This window comes from Manis pentadactyla, chromosome 2, assembly GCF_030020395.1.
Source record: "Manis pentadactyla isolate mManPen7 chromosome 2, mManPen7.hap1, whole genome shotgun sequence".
NCBI classification, from domain to species: Eukaryota; Metazoa; Chordata; class Mammalia; order Pholidota; family Manidae; genus Manis; species Manis pentadactyla.
This window is the reverse complement of record NC_080020.1, coordinates 153,157,558-153,184,799: the sequence shown is the minus strand read 5'-3', so window position 1 is coordinate 153,184,799 and position 27,242 is coordinate 153,157,558. Positions and strand designations below refer to the sequence as shown.

At 46.0% G+C, this 27,242-nt stretch overlaps 1 protein-coding gene across 6 annotated transcripts in view; it reads right to left on the bottom strand.

Moving 5' to 3' along the window:
• CRACDL (CRACD like) overlaps positions 1-27,242 on the bottom strand; it is a 120,295-nt gene that overhangs the window by 73,148 nt on the left and 19,905 nt on the right. Inside the window, exon 1 of one of the 6 annotated variants that reach the window (XM_036879983.2) lies at positions 21,992-23,399. The exons of the other annotated variants lie outside the window; for them this stretch is intronic. The gene's annotated coding sequence lies outside the window, so the exon portion shown is untranslated. Of the gene's footprint in view, positions 1-21,991; positions 23,400-27,242 lie in introns of those variants that run through there. 6 annotated transcript variants of the gene reach the window in all.

The window sequence follows — 27,242 nt, the reverse complement described above, 5'->3', positions numbered from 1 at the left end:
TACACTCTGTGGAGAAGATACCATCAAGACAGTGACTGAAATCTGCAGCTGGGGTCAACTCTTCAGCAACTGTGAGAGGGGGGCGTAAAACATGGCTCAGGTGATACAGCATCTTACCTCCACACTAGTATATCATTACCCTGTCCTAGGGCCCATGTAAAGTCCTCTCCTTCAACTTCCTGCTAAGAGGCTGCTGGACCAACAGGGATGACATTGGTGGGAAGAACAGCTGAATTTTTATTATGGGAAAATACCTAGCAAGTGCATTTTTAAAAGTTTCTCAGCAGGAACAAATTAACAGCTGAAAGCCATAATAATGCAAATGGAAGAATGTTTGTAATTCAGAATGAAATAATTATCACAAAAATATGATGGACAGAGTGTGGTAAGAATTTTAACTCAGTAGAGATACATAAGGAAGAATTGAAAATGCAGGTGAAAATACAGCCTCTAGAAGTTCAGAATTTCAGAAGTGGTAAAAATTAGAGCCTTCACTTGACAACCAACCTTTTTTCAAGCAATGGAAACAGAGGCTGACAGGTTCTGTAACTTGCCCTGAGACATACTGAATTCATGGCAAAACCGAGCCTTCTTAGCTAACCAAACATGAGGTCAAACATTCAAAACACTTTTCATAATAAAACCAAAAGTAAGTGACATGAGCAAAAATGGATGAAGGATCTCCTCCAAAAAATCTCTCCTCCATAAAAGCAATGAGAAAACTGTCACCAAAAAAAAAAGTCAACTTTTTCAAAACTCTGAAAATTAACCAAAGGCTATGGCACTCCATAGAGCATTTATGCAAGAAAAATGGCTGAATCTTGGTAAAAACAGTGAGCTTTGAAGCATTTCAACATGCCTTATTCCAATCCTCGGCTCTCTTCCTGTGTAAATTAGCATCATAACAGCCACTGGCAGGGGAAGAACCAAGCTCAAACTTCTTCAAAGCTCCAGTCCCAGACAACTGTCCTTTGACCTGTCTGGTGTATCACTGGAAAACGCTACTCTGACCTGAGTCAGAACTCACCCAGTGTGAAAAGCCCTTTCCCTCCACTGAGGTATTTGTTGAAAACAATTAAAGGCATATATTTAACTATGGAGCAAAAACAGTTGGAGCAAAAAAAACACTGATTAAAATGGCTAAAAGGAAAAGTCCGGTATGTTCCTGAGATTCTAAAAACCACATGCAGGGCTGTGTGCACACTCAGGAAAGACCTGAAAAGGCCGTGAACTTTACCTCTGGCTGACCTTGAGGCTTGGTGCAAGTAGAAAGTAAGGGTTTAGACCGAGTAGTCAACTGGCTGAAGTAGGAAGTGCCCCCAACATGCACACAGAGTCCCTCAGCAAAAACTGAGAGGATTATTGGTTCTAAATGTTTAAGGAAATTTCTGTCAAATCATTAGCTGATTATTAAGCTAACTAAGCAGAGACGGCAGTGGCCACACATGACAAAAAAAATAGTTTATAGAATTAGTTCGGAAAAGCCAATAAACAATAACAACAAATTACAAGACATACAAAGAAACAAAAAGTGGGATCCATACATAGGAAGGTCAGATGTTGAACTTACTAGACAAAGAGAAAAAGAGTAGTGGCTAGACAAAGAACTTAAATCAGCTATTTTAAATATATTCAAAGAACCAAGAAACCATGTATAAGAGAAAGTATGTGAATGTCTCACCAAATATCAGATATGAACAAAGAAATAGAAATTATAAAAGAGAACCCAATAGAAATTCTGAAGTTGAAGTGTAACTGAAATTAAAAAAAAAAAAACACTAGACAGCAGATCTGAACTGAGAGAGAAATATTCAATGAACCTGAAGACAAATCAACTGAGAATAACCAATTTGAGAAACAAAAAGAAACACAATGAAGAAAAATGAACAGAGCATCAACAGCCTGTAGAGCACCACTCAGGATGGGCATATCTGAAGAACAAATAGCCAAATATTTCCAAAATTTGAGGAAAATATTAATTAATCTACACATTCAAGGTGCTCAACAAACTCCAAGTAGGTTAAACTCAGAGACCCACACCAAGACACACCATAATCAAACTGTCAAAGCCAAAGCAAAGAGAGCATCTTGAAAGCGGCAAGAGGGAAATGACTCATCACCTACAAGGAGCCTCAATATGATTAACAGCTGATTTCTCCCCTTCTGAAGCAAAGGAGGCCAAGAGGCAGTGAGATGGACCCTTCAAAGTGCTCAAAGAAAGAATGTTAACTAAGGACACTGGATCCAGCAAAACTGTCTTTCAACAATGAAAGAATGGGGAGCCACTGCTTAACAAGCACAGTTTCCTTACAGGGTGAAAATAATGTTTTGGAACTAGACAGAGGCATTGGTTGCCCAACACTGTGAATGTACTAAATGTCACTGAATTGTTCACTTTAAAATGGCTAATTTTATATTATATGAATTTCATCTTATTTTTTTAAATGAAAGAAAAAAGACAAATTAAGACATTCCCAGAAAAACAAAAAGAGAGGAATTGTCACTAACAAACATGCCTTACAAGAAATACTAAGAAGCACTAGACAGTAATGCAAATCCACATGATAAAATAGAGTAGCAATAAAGGTAATTATATAGGTAAATATAAAAGACAAAGTAAATGTATTATTGTTTGTAACTTTTTCCCTTCTATGCAATTTAAAAGACAGTTGCATAAAGGAGTAACTACAAATCTGTGTTAATGAGAACATTATATAAAGATGTAATTTGTATGACAATAACAGCATTATAATGGGGAGAGGGAAAGGAGTTATAGAAGAGCAAAATTTTTATATACTATTGAAATTTATTTGGCATTAATCCAAACTAGATTGTTGTAAATGAAGATGTAAATTGTAATTCCCAAGGGGAACTACTAATAAAATAACTCAGAAAAAAAGTATACAGAAATGACAAGGGAATTATAATAGTATGCTAGAAAATGTCTATTTAATACAAAAGAAGACAGCAATGGAGGAACAGAGGAACAAAAAAGGTTTACAACATACAGAAACCAAAGGGCAAAATGGCAGATGTAAAGACTACTTTATTAGTAATTATATTAAATGAAAATGGATTAAATATTCCAAATAAAAGACAAGGACTGACAGACTGGATTTAAAAAATTATTCAACTATATGCTGTCTATAAGAGACACACTTTAAATTCAAAGATACAAATAGGTTGAAAGTGAAAAGATGAAAAAAGATAACCATGCAAATAGTACCCAAAACAGAATTGGAGTGGCTACACTAAAAAAAAGACAAAACAGACTTCAAGATGAAAATTACTAGGGACAAAGTGGGAGATCATATAATGATAATAGGATCAATGAATCAAGATTTAACAATCAGACACATATATGTACCTAATAACAGAGTTCTAAAATAGATGAAGCAAAACTGACAGAACTGAAGAAATATACAAGTGGTAATAACTGGAGTCTTTAATGCCCCATTTCAATAATTATGGAACAACTAGACATAGGATCAACAACAACAAAAACTAGAAGACTTGAACAACATGATAAACCAACAAGACCTAAAAAACTTGAACACTCACCCAATAACAGTAGCATATATATTCCACTCTAGGGCACAGGGAACACTCTCCAGGACAGATCATTTGTTAGGCCAAAAAACAAGTCTCAATACATTTAAAATGATTAAAATCACACAAAGTATGTCCTCCAACCACAACAGAATTAAATTAGCAAACAATAACAGAAGGAAATTTGGTAAATCCACAAATGTGGAAATTAAATAACATACTCCCAAGTGACCAGTAGGTTAAAAAAAAAACAAGAGACATTAGGAAATACTTTGAAATTAATAAAAGCAAAAACTTATTGGATGTAGCTAAAGCAGTGCTTACAAAGAAATTTATAGCTGTAAATGGCTATACTTTAAAAAGAAGAAAGATCTCAAACCAATAGCTTAACATTCCACCTTAAGTTATTAGAAAATGAGCAAGCCAAACTGAAAGCAAGCAGAAGAAAAAAAATAATTAGAGAAGAAATTAATGAAGTCAAGAATAGAAAAACAACAGATAAAATCAACAAAACCAAGAGTTTGTTCTCTGAAAAGAGCAACAAAACTGACAAACCTTTAGCTAGGCTGACACGGAAAAAGGAGAAAAGACTCAAATTACTAAAATCAAGAATGAGAGAGGAATCATCACTACTGACTTTAGGGAAATTAAAATGATTATAAAGGAATAAGATGAACTCTATGCCAAAGTAGATAACCTAGAAGAATGGGACATATTTCTAGAAAGACAAAGTACCAAAACTGACTTAAGAGGAAATTTTGAATTGACATATTACAACTCATGAGATTTAATTAAGAATTTTGAAACCTCCCATAAAGAAAAATGCTAGATCCAGGTGGCTTCACTGGTAAATTCTACCAAATGTTTAAAGAAGACTACTAATGGACATGTAGTTTCTTTTTGAGATGATGAAAATGTTCTGGAATCAGATTGTGAAATGATGGTTCACAACCTTGTTTTGGGAGATATGAATTGTGTCTCAATTATTTAGAAAGTAGAGGAGAAAACAAAACAAAAGCAATCTAGTACAATGTACCACATTAGTTACAGAAAATAAAGTTATAACGATGTAATTTCTCAACCTATTTTTTTATTATTTGGTAATGTTGAACATTATTTGAAGGGTTGACTGTGAATTATAAGCCCCCCCCCTTTTTTTCCTAAGGAGGTGACTTTATAGTTCATCTCCAAATCTTTTCTGCACTGTGAAAACTTTCAAAATTGAGAGACATTAAGTCAGGCAAGGAGGAAATATATACAATATATATATATGAGAAAGAGGATATATATCCATAAAGAGCTCTTACAAGGTGATACGAAAAATGCAAGCAATTCAATTGAAAAGTGGGTAAAGGACAAGTAAAAACAATTCACATGATAGGGAAGAGCCAGTAAGTATATAAAAAATCATCAACTCCATTAACAACCAAATGTAACAATCAGACTACTGAAATTTTTTTAAAGGAGATACTATTCATCCTTGGCAGACTGAGAAATGGGCACTCCCATAGGCCAGTGGTAGGAGTTTAAAAATGATACACCTTTTTGGGACAGCCATTTGGCAATTTCTATCAAAATCTTAAATGTACTCAATCCTATGACACAGCAATTCCACTTCTGGGAATTTATTCTATAGATATATCCAGAGGCATATACAGATAAATGAGCAAATATGTTCTCTGCAGCCAGATTTGTATGAAAAATTTAGACATATAATAAACACTCCTTGACTTGGAAATTATTAACTAAATTATTTAGAATACTGAAGAGTGGTTAAAAGAAATAAGATCTATTTACTGACATGGAAGCATCTATGAAATACATTAGTAAGTTTAGAAAGAGACCTGCAAAAAATATGCAAACATAGCAAAATTCCATTTTTGCAAGAAAATATAATCCCCAATATGTGTATATGTATATGTGTGCAAATGCAACCAGTTATGGACCAAACCTACAGGGGTTCCTCTGTAGCTCCTTTGAGTGAAAGCAGAAACCTACTGCAACCTTCCTCACACACTTACTAAACTCACTCTTTGGACCTGTTCCTGCTGCCTCCACACTCCACAGCTCTTCCAGGCTCTCTGATATAGTAGATGAATACCATCTATTTGGGCATTAAACACTCCAGTCCAGTCCAGTGCACTGGAAGTCAGAGTCCTTTCCATAAGAAAGTATCTCCACTCCCTGGCTAACAGAGGCCCAGAGGCCCCCAGGGGACACTGTGTGGACACCTCCCTGCCTGGGTCACCACCTAGCCTGCACCTGTTGTCCAGATAGGGGTCCCCAAAGATAGGCCCTGTCCAACTGGGGCCAGGCCCTCCAGGTGGTCTGAGCTCCCCTTCTCCACGTCTACTCCCGCCTCCCTCCAGGAGCATTGCCCTTGACCTGGGCCCACCTCCCCATTGCTGGCTCCAAACTCTCCAGGAAACCTGCTTGCTGGGTCCCTCTGGGGAGCTTTCACCCTGACCACATCCCTGGCAGGAGGGCCATAGGTCCAGAGAGGCCTTCCAGGTGCTTCCCACAGCCTCCAGGCACACAGGGCGGGGTGGGCACCTTCCTCCTTATGGTGAGGGGGTGCAGGGTGCACTGATAATGTCTTCAAATAAATTCTCTCCATCTGAGATTTCAGCTCCCTGGCAGGCTGAGGGGCTGGGGACCATGTGCCCCCTGCCTTTACAACACTGTAGAGACAGGGGGTGTGAAATACCACAAAACTGTCTTCAGGCAAAAGTGCAAAAGGAGATAGGTTTTCACATCCTTGTGCATAACAGTATAGAGATTTGGAAGGATACGTAAGGGGTTATCTCTAAAGGATTATAGCTTTTCACTTTATATGTTTCTGTACTGTTTGACTTAAAAAAAAAATTACTCATGTAATTAAAAGAATATCAAAAAGAAAAAAGTCTCCCAAGTCTATTTCTGACCTTCTCAGTCTGAACAGACTTTTACAGAGGAAGCCCACACCATCAGCAGGAGCGCAGGCAGGGCTCTGATCCTCACGTCCACCCGAATGCACCTGAACCCCCCCCAAGACTGCACAGTGGCGTCCCCGGGACACCATCCCCGGACATTCCGATGTAATGCACAGGGAATGGGTTGGGCACAGGGTGTGTTAAAGTTCTCCAGGGGACTCCAGCCACTTCTGAGAAGCAACGGGCTTGCTCCTTCTGTCAGGGCCAAAGCCGCCCCCAGCTTCCCCCCAGGCCCACCCTCCACTCTCCCACCATGTCATCACCACTTCCTCACCTGGAGGATCTGGGGACACACTGCAGAAGTAGACGTAGCAGCATTTGGTGAGGAGACGACCCACGGGAGGGCTGGCCCTAGGCCCCAGTATGGTCCATGGCACACGGCATGGGGTGGGCAGCCCGCTGGAAAGGATACCCTTCCCACCGGACCTCAGAGCTCTCAAGAGTCAGGGTCTGTTAAAGCATTTTCATTTCTCTCCAGCTTTCTTTGCTTCTGGATCGTTTGCTGCTACTGTTTCTTGCACACCGTGTTATCCTTTTCTTGTTTGGGGGATTGTGTTTGTTTTGTGCTTTATCTGGAGGTGCTCTTTGACTGATTTTTTTCACCATATGGGAGGTAAAGGCGAATTTCTGAGCTCTTCCAGGCACAGAAGTATCTTTATTGGTCCTTATGCTTAATTACTAATTTAGCAAGGCATAGCATTCTACGTGGGAGGTGGTCTCCCCCAGAACTGGGCAGATGTCACACCAGTGTGGCTTCAAGTGGTGCTGATGAGAACTCTGCTGCCAGTTTGACTCTGTTCTTGGCAACCTGCTTTTTCTCTCCAGAAGTTTTAACAATATTTTCCTTCCCCTTACAATGCTGAAGTTTTGCCAGAATGCATTTCCCTCAGGCCTCTCCTCTGAATGGGGCGCCGGCCAAGGCTCTGGCTGGGCGGGTAGGACGTGCTGACAGGCTGACAGCCCACGAGTCGCACAACTGCCCAAAACAAGGCAGCTTATTCTGGGCACAGAGCATGCCTTTCACTCCTGGGCAGCAGCATCTCTCTTTGTTTCCTCCCCCTCCTGGCTGTTCAGAGGCGTGAGGTTATCTCAGACTGGGCAGTGATTCTCACGCCAGGGGCCTACCCAGGCAGACTGCCCACTTTCTTCAGAGAACATGCTCAGGGTTTTATCTGGGAGGCATGGCTCGCTCTGGGCTACATTATGTGTCAGTGGGGGGCTCTTCTAATTCTCTGGTTCGACCCTGTGGAGCTTGGAGCTTCTGCAGGGCCCCTATGAAAGGCTCAGGTGTCTCTCTAGGGTCTTGGGCTGCAGCATCGTCTGCTCTGGTTTCCTCGTCAACCCAAACTCTTCTCACCCGCTAGGGTTTCCTCTGTAGCTCCGGTTTGCTGAGAGTGCTATGATTTTTACCTCAGTATCTGGTGGGACCCCAGGAGGGAGGAAAGTGGATGTGTGTGCCTCCTCTTCCATCCCAAAAACGAGCTTTATTAAATGCAACTTTTGGAGGGATTGCCTCATCTAAACCTCTCTGAGTGAGGAAAATGGAGACCCAGAAAAGTCACTGACTTGTCCATCAGCGGTCAGTGCAAGGCCAGGACAAATCAAAGGCCCTACCACACCGGCAGTACCTGTAAGGCAAGACCATGAGACTCCCCAGCTCCTGGATGTTTGTTTTTAAATCGGAAAATCAGACAAAGCTCCAAACAAGAACAGGTAGGTGCCCTTGGCACAACTGTGAAGCCAGCAGAGCTTATCGGCTCTCTGCAGCACTTCCCTTGTGTATGGTGCCAATCTAATCTTGATGGCTGTGAGATGCAAGGAAAACTTCCCCAAAGAAACCCCAAGACCAGGCAGGCAGGCTCAGCTTAGCTCTGGACACAACTTCGGGGTGGTGAGCCAGCCCCATGCATGAGACACAGTCCTCCACCACCCAGGCTCCTGCAGGGCCCTGTTTGGGCAGGTGGCTCCTCCAGCCTAGCTCCTCAATTACCTGAGCACCCCAACCCCAGAGCAGAAATCCCTGACAAATGGAGCTGGACACAAGCAGGAGCTCTGGGGCCACCACAAGACAACCATCGTAGGTTTCAGAACCCATCGTACATTCCAGTTGACAATATATGTGCCCAAACTTTGATTCAAAACCAAGTTTAGGTGTAGAGGGAGGACAGAGAAGGGGGAAGGGGAAAAAGGGAGGGAATACCCCATCCCCACCACAGGACCACTCTGCAGGCCAGGGACAGTGCACCAGGGGCCAAAGTGGGCCATGCTTAACATTAATTAGGGCAGAGAATCAACAGCACAAGTGCACGGGATGCTGGGATGCTGGGCAGGATGGCCACGTACAGCAGCAAGAGGACGTGAGTCCCGGCAGGCGGCAGGAAAACTTTGGGGCTACCTAAAGCCACTGGAAGCAGGTGGGATGGCCCTCCTGACTTGGCTGCAGTGCAGGGGTAGCAGTCTGCCAGTGTGAGAAGGGGGCTCAGTCTACAGAATGGGAGCCAGGCAGGGATGAGGCAGGGAAAGGAGCTCTGTGAGACAGCACCCGACGGCCTGACTCCTGCAGGAGCTCCCGAGCTCTCCCTCAGGGGCATCTGCACCCCTCATGTGGTTTAACACAATTATGGGTCAAGGGCTTCAAAAGTTATTTCCCTGACCGCACTGTGATCAACTCAGAAGCCAGGGACTGGCACCTCGCGGTCATTAAATCCGTGTTGGTCTCTGGGTCTGCAGTTTTAAGATGAGTCTGTCCACTCATCACAAAATTTTCCCTCAGCACCTTCTAGCTCTAGGTGCTGTGCTGTGTACCCAGGACACAATGGTGATCACACAGGGGGCACCCTACCCTCAAAGGTCTGTGGGCAACTCTGATACAGTGTGGCAGGTGCCAGGGTAGGACGGGGCATGCTGAGGCCAGGAAGGAGGGATGCTCAGCCCCAAAGACAGTCAGACCCAGGCTGAGGATGGACAGATGAATAGAAAATTTGCCAAATACTGTGTGTGGAAGGGAATGGGGGGCACAATTCCAAGCACAGGGAATTCCACTCTGCCCAGAGACAGGAATGAGCAACGTGTTCAAGGCACTGTGATAAGTTTGAGTATTGGATAGGGGGTAGGGAAGGAGACTAAGCTAAAGAAATAAGGAGAGGAAAGCCAAATGATTCAAGAATACTAAGTTATGTTAATTTAAGCCATATTAAGCCCTATCTCTATTCTAAAGATAATGAGAGCATGACAAGATTTTCAGCAAGAGAATGATGTGACCAAACTCGAGCATCAGAAAGATTCCTGGCTGAGAGGTAGAGCTGGGGGTGGGCGGAGGCAAGGAATGGGCTGATTTAATGGCTAGTAGGAGACAGAGTCTACAAGACATGGTGCCTGAAGTAGGACTGGGAAGAGATGACAAGGATCAATCCTGGGTTTCAAATTTAGGTAAGTGGGTGGATGGTGGAATCCCTCCCTGAGACAGGACCCTCAGCTTTGCTGGGCAGAGGACAACGAAGATGGATTCCTAGATCTAGGCATTTGTATGTGTTCAGAGAAGAAAATATTTCAAAGGCATAGATTAACAGCTGAAAAGGAATCACCATTCTAAATTTATCAATTTCATATAAACACTTACAAAAGGAAAACCTGCAAAGTAGCCAAAAGTGTTCACCTAAACCTGCATCCTACATACATCCTGCGGGGCAAGTCTGAAGCAGAGACGCAAACTCCACAATCTTTTATGTTACAGAGAGAACCAGACCACAACCTGGGCTGTGTCCTGACGACTGTCAGCCCAAAGACACCATGACAGGGAAGTGAGCCCCAGGTTTCGGAGCTTTCTAAGCCTCTCAGCACAGAGGTACTTCCTTCCGGTAAGCAGGGCACCCGAACCTGTTGTCAGTGACTACAATTCAGACGCTTCTCCCACTTCTGGTATGACTTTATTTTTAAATGATCCTATGGTAAGTCTGACTTGTTTTTGATGCACAGTTCCATCAGTTCTGACACAGGTGGAGATTCCCGTCATCACCAGCACAGCAAGGATGCACAGTCCCATCGCTCCCCCAGGCCCTCCCCCATGCTGCTCACACACACGCCTCCCCCAGCCCCAGGCAACCACTGATCTGGCCTCCACCACGGCAGGCCTGTCTTTTCGAGAATGTCACCAAAATGAACTGTACAGTATGTAACATTTGAGATAGGCTTCTCTCACTAAGCACGATGCTTTTGAGATTCCTCCAAGCTGTTGCGTAATTCAGTAGCTGTTCCTTCTACCCTTCTGCTGCTAAATGCAAAGCCGCTGACAGCCCTGAAATGTACATCTGCTTTTGTGCCTTATGTCACCTACATTTTCTCTTCCATGGATGCTGAAGAAATCATCTCTCTGTCCCAGGTGCCCCGATGCAGCAGCAAGCCAAAGTCATAACATGGAGTACACAGAAAATCCATGACTTGTGCTGAAATAGGTTAGCAAAACATTAAAACCCTGAAGGTTCTGTTTGGCGTAACTTTTTGGGTTATTCTTAAATTCTCAAGGAGGGATGTTCCATGTAACCCAATGGAAAAAGAAAAATGTTTTCCCAACCTATCTTGGGAGATAGAGTTAAGCTTAGTTACTGTTTTCCCTTACCATTCTCACAAAATAACAAGTGAGAAGGAGTGTAGAGCAATTATGTATTTAGCTGTTCACAGAATTCTGAGCTGCAAGGAACTCTGGATGGTTCACCCACTTGACAATTTGTTCAGTAAACATTACCGAGTGCCTGCCTGTGCACAGAACTGTACTGGGAACAGAGAGAGATGGTGAACCCCCTGCCCACAAGGGAGAGGGTCCCAGATGAGCCCCAAACTGTGGAGCCCCCTCTGAGGCTTCCTGTAGCCAGCTTGCTGCCCTCACTGCAGCTTACTCAGGTTGCATGGCAACCACAATGCCCCCACGCGTTCCCCTTCCGTGGGGTAGGCTGGGGAGCCCCAAAGCCTCAGAGAAGCTAGGGAACCTAATACAGGATTTACAGTTTGTTATATTCAATCCCCAAAAGGTGAATTTACACATAACTAATCAAGTGTTGATTGTATTAGGTTTTAGCTACTATAAGATACAAAGACAATGGGGTCAGCTGAAGGACAATTATCTCTGTCCCTTGGCTAGAATGTGGAATTTGACGGCTTTTTTTCCACATAAAAAAGAAAAGAGTCAACACCCATTTAAAGGACCACCTGCAAGTCAACTTGGTAGGAATGTGGATGTGTTGAAGAGATCTGAGAATAGAGTCCTCACTTGCCTAAGATCATGGGGGAGACAAGACATGCCCACAAAACACAGTATGGTGTCACGGGATGAGTGCTAGTGTGGAGTCAGACGATCAATGTTTAGGAAAGGGCCAGAATGGCCAGCCAGCTCTCTCAGGACCTCAGTAGGCAGGGAACACCTGAAGCCCTTAGCTGGCCACAACCAGCATGCTCTGGGCCCAGGGCACAAGCACCAGGCTCACATGGGCCTGCAGGAGGGGAGGACCTAACCTCTGCGGCCAGGCCTGGTCTGCTCGGGCCCACAGCACCTGCCTGTGGCTATGGCTACCACACCACCCAGAGCTCAGCAGGACCAGACGCTCTCCTGCTGCCTCCTCTGCACCAGCCACACAGAGTGGAGCCTTCATGGGTGCATGGAAGGGAGGTCTTGCATCCTGTCACGATGGACCAGGAGGGCCAAAAGCTGCACAAATGCCACCACTGTGCTCAGAGTGAATCAGGACAGGCTGTTACCCTGCCTGGGATGGCAAAAGCCTGTTTCACACAAGACAATACCTTTTTTTTCCTAAATAGAAGGATACACTAATTTCAGCTGGAAAGGGTACTTTTTTCCAAAAGGAGGAAGACAAAAGCTGAAATGCAGAGTCACAATCTAGTCCTTGTGATAAACAGACAAACCCTGTGTCAGTTCATGGCTACCATGCTCCCTAAAGCCAGAACAGTAGAAACACACCCTGTCTCGTGGAACCCACGAGGGACCTGAGTGTACAAGCAGGCCGAGTCCTCCGGGCTCAGCGGGGGCAGAGGACACTAATCACCTGCTGCTGCTGGGAGCCAGGTGGTTCAGCTGGTTCCAACCCTGGCAAAATTCCATGTGGCCGGTCTTCCTCACACAGCCTGACTGTCCAGAGACAAGAGGTGGCCGAGGGCCCAGCACAATGCTGGCTACTGGGCAGCACAAAGGGCTGAGACAGGATCTCTTAACTTCAAGGCATTAATTCTTTCTTTAACAGTTAAAGATATTTAATACACACCCAAGTATGACAAAAATAATGCAAGATGAGAAAATGTGCAACCTTGTAGTTTCAGGGAAGAGACTGACATAATAAGTTAAACAGGCCTGCATGAGAAAGAAAAAATGTCTTTAGGGCAGAACATGAGCAGGTGCTAATGGATGGTCCAGTAGCTAAGATCACCCCGGGTTTGGGATACTGGGGAGGCAGTTTTGCAGCTGGTCCTGCCACCAAGCTCCGAAGAACAGGTAGAGTATGTCCAAGTGAAGGAACAGGGGCAGTGGTGGCACCACCAGTGGCAGGAGGCATGGATGGCAAAGGGCCAGATGTGGTCAGCAGAGGATTGCAGCAGACGGCCTGGAGGAAAAAACGGCTAAGGAGGAAATGAGAGTAAAAAACCCGTGCAGACCTGATGATGGAGGGCTGGGGCAAGGCCCCTGGATGTGTGTGGGGGGGAAATGTTGACCCAACAGGAACGCAAGAGACAGACTAGGCTTGGTGTGCAGGGTGCCCTGGGGTCCCCTGCAGCCAAAGCCAGGTCACAAAATCGCCCAGTGCCCGCTCCCCCGTGGCTTCCCAAAGGGATCTGGGGGAGCCAGGAGAGAAAGCAGTGGTGGGACTCAGAGCCTGAAGGTGGGCTATTGAATAAAATACAGGGGAGGGCAGGCTTCCCAAGAGATGCATGCACCCTCGTCCCACCCTGACTGGCACCCCAAAGTGACGGCAGGGCCCGAGCCTAGCCAGGGGGGGATCTGAGCCTCCTCTCAGAGCCCTGTTGGAGAGAGCAAACCAGCCACAGGGAGCAATCAGAGATGGCCTGGGGTCACCTCCCACGCTGGATGGGGCCTTGACTGAGAAGGGGTCAGTTATCTGGCTCCACCTTCTGGGATGACCTTGGGTGAGTTCCGTGACCCCTCATGGCCTCTCTTCACTCTCTCACCAATGAAATGGGACCAGGGTTGCTGAGAATTAGATGGAGATATGTTGGCACAGGGCCCAGTCACAGCAAGGGCCCAATAAACGGTGACCATGTTGACTCTACGAGGCCCTGGAGCCTCTGCAGTGGGAGGCTCTGTGCAAAGGAATGCCTGGCTCTGGTCCCACATGGGAAAGGAAGCAGTCTGCCCGTCCCCAGAGCTCAGGAACCCTCATCCTATTTATACAGCACAGAGGGCAGTCCCGGCCCCCTCTCTCCAAACTCAGGTACGCTCACAGGGAGTCCTTCCATGCCTTAACATCCTGAATCACAAAGGACATAGTCTAGAGGCTCTTATTTAGAAGGATAAATCCTCTCTATTAAAGCCCAGAATCAGGGGCCAGATGGGCAAGGCCAGGTGAAGCCTGTTCAGGTGGGCATCACCCTTGAGGGTAACCGGTGGGCATGAACGTTTGCTGAGAGCACACTGTGCCCAGCTGTACACATCAGGATCAAAACGAGCCCCTGCTCAAGAGGCCTTGTGAGCTAGCTGAGGCAGTAAGACGTGATCACAGACAGACCGAGGAACAATCGAGGCAAACTATTCCATGAGTGGACATCAGCTAAGAAAGGGGAACTTTGGAGGGGGAAGCAACCCCCATACTGGGGTGGTCACAAAGGCCATTCTTTAATGTAAAAATCAAAAAGACCCACAAACACGATGATGGAGTTAGCTATCTGGAGGCTTGCAAACCCTACAACGTGACTTTGAAATGTATGCAGATGGGATTTAGATGATGCCGACCCCTGTGGAACATCAGTAAAGGACTCGGGATATGGGTAGTCAAAGGAGTGGGCTCACTTCTCTGAGTGTCACCAGTCCTATGATGAAGGGTCCCCAGAAGCCTTCACACCTGCTCTGGCCCACAAGGCAAGTGATGCCCCCTGACACAGCAGAAAAAAATCCCTTCCTTAATACTGTGGAAACCTTTCATTGGAGGACTCCATGCCCAGATTATCTTAAGAATATCAAGTGAGCTCCCCAAGTGTGTGGTTGCCAGGAAGGCATCTCTGGAGCAACAGGCATGGGTGTTCTGGTCTTCAGAGCAGCCTTGTCCACCATCCTGAATTTGTAAGCCAGACTTTGGTTTTTCAAAGCAAAACCAAAGCATAAGCTTGCATGAGCTTGTGGGGGAGAGGTCCCTAGTTACTACCAGGGCCTGATCATCCCTCAAGTTGGAGGGAAAGTTCTGTAGGTTCAACGGTCCTGTGTGAGGTAGGTGTGTACTCGCTGGGCAGAAATACCCTGAGAAGGCCAGCTGTAGGGACTCACCATGGCCTGCTCCCTGAACTCTGGGACCCCAAATCACCCCCGATCTATGGTCAGTATTCCTGGCTCCCAGAGGACCTATCCTGGTCAGCAGGTCATCTCTCCAAGGCAAGCAAAGAAGCCCCAAGTTTACCAGTGTGGATAAAATGAAAGCTCCCGTGGCCAGGATTCTCACCTGGCCCTGGTTGGCTAGCTCACTACACATGTGTGGGCAATACATTGCTATTGACTCTATATAAAGAGCTCCACCCAATGCTCTTGGTGACATGGTGGCATGGCTGCAAGGCTGCAGGAGAGCAGAGCAGCGGCTGGAGTGGTAGCAGTACCGAGGACAGAGGCCTAGAGGATGGCTGTGTGGGCAGAGAGGTCCAGAGGCAGAGACCGGTTTGCTGCATGCAGACTGGCTCTGAGTGGACAGGATTCTAGTGATTGACCTGCCCCTGTGGGAATGAAGTTGGATATAAACCCTTTCACCTCACGAACGTTCTACTGTCATTTCTTTGGTCACACTGAATCCATAGTGAACTTGCTCAGGGCTGAAACCCATTGGCAAGACACCCAGACATAATCAGGAGAAGGCACCGAATGTCCTAGTGTCCACAGCCAGCTTCCACCTGCCTGCCCTGGATCCCTGGCCACATTGCCACATTAGGTGAGAGTGAGTGTGGAGAAAGTGAAGGTTCCTGTGGCCAGGATTCTCACCTGGCCCTGGTCGGCTAGCTCACTACACACGCATGGGCAATACATTGATATTGACTCTATATAAAGAGCCCTGCCCAGTGCTCTGGGCAACACAGTGGCATGGCTGCAGGAGAGCAGAGGCTGAGACAGCTGCGGGGTCAGAGAGGCCCAGAGGCAGAGACGGGCTTGCTGCATGCAAGAGGTCGGGATTCTAGTGACTGACCTGCCACTGTGGGAATAAAGTTGGGTATTAACCTTTTCACTCCAAGAACATTTCACTGTCATTTTCGCGGTCTCATTGAGTCCAGAGTGAACTTGTCTGGGGCTTTAACCCACTGACAAAGACAGGGAGCCACACTCACTGGTCACTCACTCCCATCTGCCGTGTGGAGGGGCTCTGCTTCTCTCCCTTAGGAAATCTAATCTCCAGGACAGCATGGAGGTAGGGAGCAGTCCCTTCCCTCTGGGCCCTGGGGCTTTGTGCAAACTGGCAGAGCCAGCACCCTGAATCCAAACAGCCTGAGGCAGAAGCAGCCTCACCTTCTGGGTGCTGTGCAAACTCCGTGCGAGCATGGCAGCGCCTGGTGATGACGATCAGGTGGGCTGAGGGACTAGTTTTGCTAAACCTGCCAAATGCCCACCTCTGGGATGCATCACTTTTCAGAACTACTTGATTTTAAAATCCATTTTGTTTCCCACTACTTAAAAAACAACTCATCTAGGGAAAAACTAAAGGGGTCTTCTTATAATTTCATGCTGAAGTATAAGAAAGGACATCATGCTTCGCTCTGTGAATATTTCCATCTGTAGGAAGAAGCCAGGCCTCAGCGGGCATGTGGGCCAGAGGGGTTTTAAACTACAGCAAATGCTTAAACCAAGGGAAGATTTTTTTCCTAAAACAATACACCAACAATGAAAAGTATTTGTATTCTGATTAGTCCCAAACTCTGAGAATGAGCTAAGCATTCTTAACATGCCTCTCCTTATAACTGTTCTCCAAGTTGATTGTAATTTTTATTTCTGATGATCACTACATTATGAGGAAATAAACATTCTTTCCAGCACTATCCCAATGCACCCACACAGGCATGTGGTATTGGGACTGGAAACACTGCCGGCTGCAGTCAGAAGTCCTGCTTTCCTGGCCCCCCTCCCCAGTCCAGGTGGCACTCCCTTGTCTGATCTCTTGCACTCAGGATGCCACCTGCAAAACAGAGCTCAGCAGCTTGGTGTAAGGGAGCCCATGCCGCTCTAGTCCCAGCTGTCAGCGATAATCTGAGCTCCCGTCAGCTCGAGTGGAGTGCGAGCCTCACATGGGGAGGACCAGGTAAAATGATCACCACAGAGAGTGAGTCATAAAGTGTGGGGCACAGAGAAAGCAGACGCCAAGTGCATTCAAGTGGGCACCATGGAACCTGCTTCTTTACACACCCTCACATGAGCTCACTGCAGTCCTTTCCCTTACCCTGGGTCCACCCTCACTCGCTCTTTCCCTGAGACAATCTACGGGAAGCCTCCCCGTGCACCCACAGCTCTGCCCAGTCACTCCCGGGGCAATTGTTTTTGTGCAAGAGGCCTCTGGGTTGGAACCCTCCTGGAGGGCGCTTGACTTAGAGTTCCAAGACCTGTGTCCCTGTCCCAAATGTGCCCTCGTGTGCCCCTTTACACAGTGAAAACAGCTGAGGCCTGACTGATGCTAGCTGGCCCTGGCCTCTGTCCCCACAGATCCTGCTTTTAAAACAGGCCTTGAATATCTGGGAAATACTTTTGCTCCACCTGCTGCCTCACCTGCACATGCACACAAAACAGAGATGCCAGAACATTTGACCTCCTAAAGATCAAACCTGAGGGGCTGCCTTCCCCATAGTGACCACACAAACACTCTGTTATGGGGCCTGTTTCCCACCATGGGGTGCAGTGGAAAGGCACAGGGGCTGAAATCCAGGACTCCTGCCTTCAGCTGCTGGTACCGCCCTTGGCAGGTAACCGAATCTCTCAGACTTGCCATCCTATCCACCATAGCACTGGTCCCTGTGCGGCTCCCATGTACCAGTGCCCAGCAAAGCACTTTCCCAATGATGGAGTGCCCTACAGATGTGCCATGGTCTGCCCCAGACCTTGGCAAGACATCACAATTTCTAGTAACATTTTTCTTCCACAATAAAATTACATAGATTTCCAAAAGATAAGCAAGAACTTTTAAAAGATAAATGCAAACTCAAGAGCCTACCCTTGGACTTTGATTTCAGTATGTTAACTCCCAGGCCTCATCCCCACCAGCACTACATTTTGTTCTCACTCATGAAACAAATATTATGGACTACTGCTGAGTTTCAGGCTCCAAGCTTGGCACTGCAGATTCAGCAGTGAACAACAACCATGATACCCAAAATCTTTGCCCTCACGTCCTAAGGAGGAAAAGAGGCGATAAACAAACATATCTAATACGCTGGGTGGTAGGGAGGGCTTTCCAAACCAAAGTGAGGGAAGGGAGGTGCTATCTTATATGAGGTGGTCGGGAGCAGCCTGCTCTGAGAAGGTCATGACAGCTGAGCAGACCTGAATGGAGTGAGGGGCTGAGCCACGGGGTACGGGCAGGTAGTGTGCTGGCACTGGGCAGAGCAAACTCAAGGGCCTTGAGTGCACAGAAAGAGCCAGTGGAGAACACAGAGGGACCTGAGACAGGCTGAGTGTTGCAGGGAGCAAGGGACACAGTAAGTGGACCTTGTAGCACATGGGCAAGGCTTTGAATTGTATTCTGAGTAAAGACGCCTTCACAAGGTTCCAAGCAGAGTGCTGGCACAATATGACTGATATTTTAATTTTACTTTCCAATTACTCTTGCTAGCATATAACAATACAATTGATTTTTGCATGTTTACCACATATCCTATGGCTTTGTTAAATTCACTTATTAGTTCCAGTTGCATTTGCATAGATTACTTAGAATTATGTCTTCTGAAAACAAAGATAATTTCACCTCTTCCTTTCCAACTTTCTACCTTTTCTTTTTGTTGCCTTACTGAACTGACTGGGACTTCCAGTATGTGCTACACAAGCATGGTATAAGCAGACTTCCTTGCCTTATTCCTGATCGACTGTTTCACAGTTTAGAATGATTTTAGCTGTGTGTTTCTGGAAAACGTCCTTCAACAGATTGTGGAATTTTCCATTTATTCTGAGTTCACTGAGAGTTTTTAATCATAAATACACAGTGAGTTTTGTGAAATGTTTTTTTCTGCAGAATCGATCATATAATTTTTCTTTTTTTGTTCATTAATGTGGTGAATGTCACATGTTAAACCAACCTTGCATTCCTGGATAAACCCCTCTAGGTAATGAGGTATTTTTCTTTTCATGTATTGCTGTATTCAGTGTGCTGCATTTTGCTATTTTGTGTGTCCCTATGTTCGTGAGGAATACTGGTTCATAACTTCCCCTTTTTTTAAAATCATGATTATGCTGGCCCCATAAAATTATTTGAGAAGTATTTCTTTTTTCATATTCCTCTATGAAAGAGTTTGTGTCAGATTAATGCTATCTCTTCCTTAAATGTTTTCTGAAATTCACTGGTGTAGCCATTTTGGGCCTAGAGTTTTCTTCGTGAGAAAACTTTTCATTACAATTTTTTTTAAAATCAAATTTAGGGCTATTCAGGTTTTCACTTTCTTCTAGTGTCAATTTCAGTAATTTATGTCTTTCAAGGAATTTATCCATTTCATCTAATTTGCTGAATTTACTGCCATAACTTCTTAATTCTCCACTACTACCTATTTAATGTCTGGAACGTGTATAGTAATAGGCCTTCGTTCATTTCTGATATTGGCAATTTGCTTTCCTCTTTTTTTCTTGATTAGTCTTCTTAGGGAGTTATCAATTTTATTCATCTTTCTAGGAACCGACTTTTGTTTTTATTGATTTTTCTCTATTGCTTGTATGTATTCTTTCATTTACCCTTCTCTTGTCTTTGTCATATATTTTACTGATACAAATGTTAGAAATTCCTCAATAAGTTGCTATTATTTTGCTTTAAAACACTATTTTAAAGAAATTTTAAAATGAGAAAATGAATTATTTTACATTTACTACATATTCCCCATTTCTGGCACTTTTCATTTCTTAATAGGGATCCATATCCTCTCTGGTGGCATTTCCCTGCAGGCTAAGGACTTCCCTTTGATGACTCTTGTTCTGCAAGTCTGCAGGGAGTAAGTCCTCTAAACTTTGTAAACCCAAAAATATCTCTATTTCACATTTATTTTCGAAGGATTTTTTTTTAGAACTTTAAAGATGATGTCTCATTGTCTTCTGGTTTGCATTGTTTTGATAAGAAGTCAGCTGTATCCTTATTTCTGTTTCCCTATGTAATATATCTTCTTACTTCTGGTTGCTCCAATATTTTATTTTTATCTTTTGTTTCCAGCAATTTAATTCTGGTGTGTCTAGGTGTGGCTTTCTCTGAGTTTACTCTGCTTGGGATTCCTGAAAATTCTAGAATCTGTAAGTTGAGATTTTATTCACCAAATTTGAGGACGTTTCCTCAAATATTTTTCTGCCCCAACTTCCCTTCTAGAACTCCAACTACACATATGTTAGACTACTTGATATTATCTCTCACATGTCTCCGAGGCTTCATTTTAATTCAATGTTTTTTCCACTCTGTGCTTCAATTTGAATGGTTTCTATTGATCTATCTTCAAGTTTACTGATATTTCCTTCTAGTGCCCAAACAGCTGTTAGATCCATCCAATGAGTTTCTCACTTCATATACTGTATTTTTTCAGTTCTAGAAATTCTATTTGGTTGTTTCTTAAATTTCCATTTCTATTTTGAAATTCCTATCTGTTTTTACATTATGTTGGTATGGGCTGGTATCTGCTGACCTTTTCTCTTCCTTTTTGGTCACACTGTCCTGCATATCTAATGATTTTTTATTGTATGCTGAATAGTGCAGATAATACTTTGTTTAAATAGTGTTGAGTTTTATTCTGCAGTTACCTGGCATATCATCTTGATCAAAATGAGGCTTATTTTCAGGTTTTGTTACAGTGGGTTTAGTGTGGTTCTTAATCTAAGCTACAGTAACCCCACTCCTAAAGTGTGGCCTTTCTGTGGCCTCAGGCAAATGCTTAAGGTGTTCAGTAAGGTCTCCTCACTCTGGCAGGTTAGAACTCTACATGTTCCAGCACCGTGTGACCTCCATAATCTCTGTTCAGTTCACTACTTGCTTCCCAGTGGCTGTTCTCCGCACAGCCTCAGAGTTTTGTCCTGTGTAAATACCACTTAGTAAACACAGCAAGAATCTAGGGGACCACCTTGAAGATTTCTGAAGTCCCTTCTCTGCACAGAAGCCTCTTCTCCAATATCCTGCCCCACAAATTCCAGCTGCCCCAGCACCCCCAAGTCCTGATTTGTTTCCTCTCCTCAGCTCTCTTTTGGTGTCCACTTCCCTGTACATTGTTCAAAGACACTCCCTCCTCGAGAGAAAGCCAAGATGAACGTGGAGCTTGCCTTACATGCTTCCACTTGGATCACAGCCCTGCACCGAGTATTGCTGCTCCATTCTTGAAAATAGTTGCTTCATATAATTTGTCCAATATCAAAATTGTTTAGGAAAGAAGAATAAATCCAATATGTATTACTGTATCGTTGCTGGCATCAGAAGTGTGATTATATTCTAAAAGGTGGCTGGTGGCTGTGTAGAAGAGACTGCAAGATGTACTACCTACCCTAAGACCAAAAAAAAAAAAAAAAAGACTGATGATGGAATTTTTCTTGAAGCAAAAAATGTTATTGCTTTGACACTAAACACCTGTGCAAATCTGGCAAGGCATCAGGAGTAAAATGTGTACCTTCAGATAAACCCATGGGAACATGAGGCCAATCCTCATGTCTGACACGAGGTAGATAACATGCAGTTTTGAAGGCCAGAGTAAGAGGACCTCCTCCCCTCATTTTTCTGGCCAAGCCCTAAGGTCATCTTCCAGTACTGGGTCTCTTCTAGACAATTCCAAATTCTCAGCTGTGGAGCAGGAATGGGTCACATGCTGCCATTCCTGTAGGTACAGACTTAAGTCAACCCTTCAACAAATGTTATTTTTTCTAGCAAATGCCTGCTCCTGGCACAGCAAACAGGGGTCTGGGTTGGGGAGAGGCCAGCAGTCCTTCCTGACCACCCAGCTGGATGCCTCCACAGTTTCTCCCATCCACAGCCTGCAGATGGCTTATCAACCTAGCAACTCATAAGTAGGCAGAAAGATTATCAGCCCAAATAAAAATCCAAACTCAAACTCACCTTATCAGTGTGAATGACTATCAGGAAAAACGCCTGGAAGATCTGTCCCTCCCTTCCCTGGTACAAGCTGCCACTCGCCCTGGACAACAGACCGAGGCTCAGGTTGCCAAGGCGGCTCACAGATCCAGTGACCTTCCCATTCTGGCACAGCCTCCATCAGTGGAGCAACAACATGCAGATTCTACAAAAGGCTGAGGTCTGCACTTAAGAAGTAAGCTGAGCCTCCCAACTCCCACTAAAAGTCCATGTGTACAGAAATTAACTTCATCTACACCTCACCTATTTTCACTCAGCCTGGACTGAGTCTCTATATTTATTTGCATAACTCACCAGAATAACCCTAAAGGTTCAGAGGTCCACACAGAAAAGGCCTACTGCCCAAAATTTGTCTTTCCCATCAGTTTAAAAGCATAATGCAAACACTAAGGGTGGAGGCTGTGTAAATGTGTCCTGATTTTAAGCCTCACACAGTGCATCAGCATTTCAGAAACGCTGCTCCCTCAGAGACTCCTGTGAGAACTCTCCGGTAAAGATTCAACAGAGATTGGCAGAGGGCTGTCAAGCAATTTCTGTGTAAGGGTTCTGAGCACACCATGAAATTCGTATTCTTGAGCTCTAGAGAGCAATAGCAAATCCTTAAGTTTCCATTATTATATGTGCATTAGATTCCCTGTGCTTCCCAAAGGGTCTTTATTTGTCCATAAAATTACTTTATTTGGTTCAGTTTTCGTCTGATTTACATGTAACAGCTGTGCGATGTGATTGCTATAAATTAAAAGATGTGGGCAGGTACGAAAAATCTTTATTACATGACTGAGAAAGCAGTCATGATTATTAGATAAAGGATTCCAGGGGAGATTCAGAATGTTGCCATGTAATTTGGACCCAAGAAACTGTCATCCAACTACTGTTCACGAAATGTGCAAATGTGAACTAAATATGCGGCCAGCCTGCATGACACGAGCAAACACTGGCCATGCTAAATGGAACTCCCTCCCGCCTGCACATTCCTGCCACCAACCCAATGAAACCTGATGCTAAGGCTGACCTGGCCTCCCAGGGGAACAGGGGCCTGGCACTGAACACTCCATCTGGTAGCACACCCAGGCCACCTGGCCAGCTGCTCTTTTTCCCTGGCTCCTTTTCAGCCAGAAGAACCCTATTCCTGAGCCACCTGTAATCTCACAGAGCCTGTTCCCAGGTCCAAAGCCCATCAGTGGGCATGGCAAAGGGCCAGCGATACAGCCAAGGGAAGACAAAAACAAAAGGAATGGGTAGCAGGGTTCTGGCAGCTTTCAAAAAGGGGTAATTTAATCCTGAAGGCGGAAACTGCTGCATTTTGTGCAGATTTGCAACCCTCCAGCTTCATACAACACCAAGCAGTCAGTAATGCTGTCCTCTTCATTGTGTTCTTCTCCCCCACCTCATGCTTAAGGGAATCCCAGTCCCTCCCTGCCAGCCTGGCACCATGACCCTCTGCAGCTGCTCTTACCTGCAGGAAGCAGATTTTCATAGACCTCTCACCAAGGGGACTGTGGGCCAGAACCAGCCCTCAGGCAGGGTACCCCACAGGCCTTTTGAGAACAGCAGAAGCAGCACTGTCTCTGAAAATGTATTCTGGGAAGTTCCCTGCTTCCCAGACCACTGCTCTGAGGACCACCCCCCAAACCAAAGTCAGCTCTGGTTCACAGTGAACAGCCCCCCAAACAAGAAACAGCCAAGCAGGTCAGAGTTAAAGTGTCCCTCCCTCCCTGACCAGTGTGGGCTTTAGAGTGGCCAGGCCTGGGTCCATTTACTTGGGTGGCCCTGGTAAGGGTCTTTCCCCAGTGGGTTTGTTTCCTTTTTGCAAAGTGGAGCTCATAGCTGCTCCTACTCTCTGGGGTTGATAGGAGGGTTAAACAAGGGGATGCAAATCAACCATTTAGCCTAAGGTTGCACTCAATTATCTCTGAGTAAAAGGGACAGTTCAGGACTCAGGTCCAAAGAACTTGCTGGGCACAGAGGATCAGAAAAATCTAACAAACCTTTTATTTTTCAGGACAGGTTGAGAAGTTGTCCTCAAAGTGCATGTGGCTGTCAGAAAGTGGTGTATACAGCAGTATATATCTAACTTCCCAGGCCTGAGGCAACTCGATGTGAAGAGTAGCTGTTATACAAATATCATACCAGTGTTGCTGGCTGAGATCTATAAACCTTGATTGGGATTTTTAAAAAATTATTCCCCAAATGATTCTTTCCAACATTCAACCTACTGCAAATTATTTCACTCTTCTCTGTTTCAGTGTTCACATTTGGAAAATTGAAAATTGGAAACTGTCCAAGGTCTGGATCTATTCTTGCCCTAAGATTCCGCAGCTGGAGGCTCATCAACAGGGTCGATACACCCAGAGTTCTGGGTGTGGCCTGGCAGGATGTCCTAGCAGGACGATGCCAGGCAGTAGGTGAACAGCTGGCACCTGGGCAAGGTGCTGAACTGTGAGGCCGGCAGCCCTCTATGCTTGTGACTTTGCTCCCAACACAGGTACATCTCTTCCCCTCTGTGGGCCTCTGGTACCTTGTCCTTCAAAAGGGCACATTGATTCTGGCCCTACCCACGTAGCAGTTAATGTGGGGCCCAGACATAACTGCTCGGTGCATGCTGAGCCGGGGGAATAAAAAGATGGCTCTATCGATGGGGAAGGTTCCTCCAGATTCGTGGGGTCTTTTGCACAAATGCTCCCAGGGTCTGGCCCAGGTACCACAGAGGGACATGGAAAGGTGGGGAGCCCACAAGCACTTCCTGAGAGTCCTGGATGTCCACCTATAGGATGCTAGGCCAGACAACAGCAGGGCCAAAGCCGACAGAGCATGGTCCCTGCTCACAGACTCTCACAGGTGAGGATTCCCCCTTCATGTGCTGGGCCCAACACACCTCTCCTGAGATCCCAGGTCCACCATTGATGGCGTTGGCAGGTCAGTGCCAGGACGAGAAGGAAGGACACCTGCTGATCCCCTGCTGCATGCTCGGCCACACCCCAGAGCAGGCCTGCAGTGGCCTCCCAACATGAACGCTGGCGACGGAGGCCAGGCTCATGCTCTCAGGCAGAAACTCCCTGCTCAGCCTCAAAGCTGTGCCACGGAAACCCCAAGCACACTGATCACTCAGCTCGTGGTGCTTCGTGTGGCAATGGAAGACCACAGCACTAACATCGTGTGCCCATACTGCATACCAGAACCTTTAAAAATGTTTTTTCTAGAACAATGCTGACACACGTGATTAAATATTTTACTGGTCCACCTAGCTGACTCACTTGGTGGCGACACAAGTGCCAGGCCCCTCCCCAGCTCTGGGAGGCAGGAAGCCTGGCTATGTGTTGTGCCTTAACAAGCAATGGGAGTGGTAAGTGTTGCTGCCCTGTTTTCTCTGGTGACAACCACAGGTGTCCAGGTGACATACCTATGCCAGAGATGGGAGAGAGCAGGGAAAGGGGCAAGGGAGAACAAAGCATTTGGCCATTTGTTAAAATACCCATGCTAACCACTCCCTCCCTTTGAACAAAAAGACACTTTTCACAGAGTGAAAAAGCTGCAGACAGAGGAGGAGGCCACGCTGGCTGGCAGAGGACCAGTGCAGGCTCGGTTTGGCTCTGCCTGCCTGAGTGTGTGGCCAGAATGTGGACAGTGAGCCTGGTGATGGCCATGACTCCTCGGGGGTCTGTCTCAGGTGTGTCAGCTGGGGCTGACAGACAGACTGGGGGCAGACCTAGCCCCACCAAGAGGCAGCATGACCTTGGACCCTCTGCTCATCTACAACTGGGCATTGGCCAGGCATGAAGCAGGCTTTCCCCCATGCCCTGAGGACTGTGATGGCTCCTGAAGGCCAGCCCCCCATGCACAGAGGGCTGCCTGCCTCTCAGCCCCCAGCCTGGCACAGCTGCCCCCTCCCGGCTGCAGCCCTGCTGAAATGCAGCTGAGCTAATTCTGGGCTCCCTGCCACCCATGCAAGCCCACGCTGCACATGTTCTGACTCATTCCTGAGGTGCCCAGGAGCAGGGGCCAGGAGAAAGGCTGCAAAGCACCCACCAGCCACCCATCAGCCCAGGGCCAGCGGTCCTCAGGCCTGTCAGTGGAACCTGGACGTGGATGTGCTGCCTCTGGCCCCCTCAGCTATCACACCGCTGACAGATGAGCCCAAGTGTGAACTCTCTGAATTTCTAGAGACATCCAACCATATACTGAGTATACAATCAAGGAGTTAAAATCTGGAGTTACAAATTAGACCTGTATTACTCTTCACCATCAAGACCCATTTCAGTATGTGGAAAATTCTCACCCCCTTCTTAAACATAAAGATCATTAGCTCAGAAAAGAAGGGAGAATATTTGCATCTAACAGCTCAATTCCATCCAATTCAGAACCCATTCACTGAACACCTCTTATGTGTTATTCTTCTCCATGTGACCAAGACACAGTCTCCACCCTCCAGAAATCTCAGTGCAGGGGAGAGGCAGACCCCATTTCTGTGGTCGGCTTGTAGTAGAGGTGCGCTAGGGCTAGAGGGGAAACAACAAGGAACAGATCCCTTTGCCCAGGGGTGAGGAAGGGAAAGAGTGGCCTGTGGGCAGTGAGGACTCAGGTCTGTGGCCTGCAGCACACAGGGATGCTTGGAGAACAGGGTGTATTAAGGCTGGAACCCAAGGGCAGAGAGGGGAGGAGCAAGCATCAGAAGTGGTTCAACACAGAAACACTGGCCAGACTCGAAGGGCCTGACACCAAGCCCCTTAGGAAGGACCACACCTCCCATCAAAGGCAGGCCTGGGCACTGAGAACTGAAGAAGCAGACATTACGAGTGGATGTGGTTGGACAAGCCATTTACATGCTCTGAGCCTCAGAATAATCAGAATAAACAATCAGAACAAAGCCTGGCTTGCAGGATATTTTGAGGATTAAATAAACTAAGCTACGTGGAAGCCCTCAGCAAAGCACCTGGCCTGTAGCCGGTGATCCTGCAGTGACCCAGAGGGTATTGTGGGGAGCACATGGTTTAGTGACAGACAGACAGGCTGTACCCTGTTAACAGCCTGGAGAGTCGGCTCTGTACTGCACACTTTTATTATCCTCTTGTCACTGCCCGTGACCCACTGACCAATGTGGGGCTGATGGGCTGGGCTGTGTGCCTGACTTGAGGTCAGGAACCAGGAATCAAAGTCAGGAAATGTGCCAGGGGGAGGAGGCACAAGCTGAACAGCCCAGGTGACTGTGGTTCTGGAA